The sequence below is a fragment of the Colletes gigas genome, unplaced genomic scaffold, assembly GCF_013123115.1.
Source record: "Colletes gigas isolate AHSC1104 unplaced genomic scaffold, ASM1312311v1 Colletes_gigas_Sc00030, whole genome shotgun sequence".
NCBI lineage: Eukaryota > Metazoa > Arthropoda > Insecta > Hymenoptera > Colletidae > Colletes > Colletes gigas.
In genome coordinates, this window is record NW_025106659.1 from 2,248,046 (window position 1) to 2,250,651 (window position 2,606).

Below are 2,606 nucleotides of genomic sequence, written 5' to 3' on the forward strand. Positions count from 1 at the left end.
CCCCAAGTTTCGCTCCGACTAATCACAAAAAAACGTGTTTCTATGAAAAATTTATTGCAATATATTAGATTTGAGCTGAAAATCTTAAACTATAATAAATTTAACAATAAATTAGTCAGGAGTGAAAAACATAACTACATTATTTCCTAGTCATTTTTTATGTTTTCTCTAGCCCCGGGTCTCCCCGACTTGTGAATCTACAAGCCTACAAAATATCATAAGAATAGCTCAATTAATGATTATGAGCGTCGAATGAAATCTGAATAACAAGAAAAAGAAATAAAGTTGGACAAAACGCGAGGTGGACAAAAAACTGTTAATTTTATACAGAGTGTGTGTCGAATGCCGCAACGAACGTGTTAATGCATAGTCGTCGAACGGGTGGCGCGGTTTGCATTTTTTCCACTCGTCGAGGATGCGACGCGGCGTTGGCGGAAATGGGAGTACAGCATTGGTTCGGGCACGATACCAGAGGTTGGTACTCCTGTCCGAAATAAAGCTAACCTTGGCCTCTTGGCTCGATTCGACGATGAGGTAACCGCCGCATCAGCGCGCGTTCTGTCGCATCTGTCGATATACAGACTCCCATCGAAATGTACAGCTCTGGCCGAGTATGTAACTGCATCGCGATCAGCGCGACATGAATTCCTGGATGCTCCAAATATCGATTCGTACGATTTCATCGGTTCATGTTGTCGCATAAACGATCGGATTAAAATTGTTTCGCCGTCGATTGACACGCTTAACGCGGCTCAACTACGCCGGAGTATCTGCTAATCCGTAATTGTTTACGTATCACGCACTTTCACATTCGTTTCAAACGACAATGAGAGTAACCGTTCCCCTCCCCCCGTGCATCATGAATAGTAGAGCGAACACTCGTCTGGACCAGCTGAATAATAGAAAATCCAATTTCGCTCTTTACTTTATGAATGACAGAAACGCCTCTTCGTCGTTTAGTCGTTGAATAATATAAACGTCTAGCGGCGTCTTTATTTTGATCCTCGAATACGATAGACTTGTAATAAATTTTTTATACTTCGAGAATGAACTCTGGAAACGGTACGTATTTTTCTTGCACATTTCGCAGATTCTGCAGGAAGAATAAAAGGGAATTACGGATGCTCTTTTTCCTGACTCGCGTTATGCTGCGTTGAGTTCAACTGAATTTTTCCGTCTGAAAATCGAGTAGGCGAAGCTCGTCCAGAGCGAGTAAACCGTCTAAGCGAGAACCCGTTTTTTTTTTGGCGGAGGAACGCGCGAACATAAAGGATGCTTCGTGCAACTTTTTGCAATGTGAACGTATATTCTCAAATTATGCGAAAGTCGATCATAAAGTAGTTTCATAACTCTGCTTTCGCAATGAAACGAAAAATTGACAAACTTCGGGGCGATTAAAAGTTTCTTAACGTTTTAGGAACGTGGTTATAAGATGACAGGATTGCTGCCAAAAAAATCGTACATTTTTTGAACGATACTCCTACGCGAAGTATTCGAAGCAACTAAATTACAGATTTCGCGAACTAGTATTTGGAGAATATTACCAAACTGACAAATGGTTGTCGCATCGTGCCCCAACTATGCAAGAATTATTCTCAACTGATTATCGAAAACGAGTCGAATCCTGTGATTGATATTCAAATGCAGTGGAAAATGACGATTTATTTTCATCAAGGACATTATGGACGGGCGAGATGATTTGTGCGAAATGAGGTATATTCAATTCTCATAATAGATATGCACGAGACTATAATAATCTACATACAGCGTAACAAATAGGTATTAATTACGAATTCCGTTTCCATTTACATGAACGAATAGAACTCATTTTCAGAGATTTTGATCAAACAGTTGATCAAATTTTACGAACAATGTATCGTTACTGTACAGCTAAAATGGATGGATGCAGTTAGATGGTTGAACGTCGTACTATGCAGAACAAGTTAGAAACTGGTTGCATGAAAATTATTGGTCCTTTAACCAACGAGAGAACTGGATTTTACACCTCTTGATTTCTATCTATGGGAAACTCTAGAACAAAGGATTTACAGTACAGACTCCATGCGCAAAATTAGTACAACGATTTAATAACTCGATTGCTATGCTTCTACAAAATTTTCATCGCATTCGTAGAAAGATTACATATTATATACAAATTATACATACTTTTGAGTGTATCTATAAATAAGTATTTTTCTTATAAGTATCGCGATTTTGTGTTTTATTTATCTTATGTCATCTTATTAAAAGTCAGTACGTAATAAACAATGTTACGTACTCAATCATGTACAAATGAAGTTATTATTCTTCTTTTTTATTTACCTTAAATGTGATAGAAATTGCAAACGCTACGTTTTTCTATAGTTTTATATCATTTTGAAAATAAATATGTTGCACGATCTTTCTATTGAAATTAAATGTTACATTTTGTACTCCGTGTGTGCAATACATTAGGGTGGACCTTAGTTATATTTGGCAAACATTTTTTGTGCAATATTTTTTTTACGCTCCCTAAAATCTTGCCACAGTACGAAGAAATGGCGTATGAATTGAATTTGAAAATCTTTTATTCTTGTAATTCATTTTTCTCCACTTTAATCCACAAT

The 2,606-nt window shown here is 37.2% G+C and overlaps 1 long non-coding RNA gene across 1 annotated transcript; it reads left to right on the forward strand.

The window, feature by feature from the left end:
* Positions 1-301: 301 nt before the first annotated feature.
* LOC122401959 lies at positions 302-2,052 on the forward strand. Its single transcript, XR_006259483.1, has 3 exons — positions 302-474; positions 1,418-1,713; positions 1,835-2,052. It is a non-coding gene; the product is annotated as an uncharacterized LOC122401959 (long non-coding RNA).
* Positions 2,053-2,606: the final 554 nt, after the last annotated feature.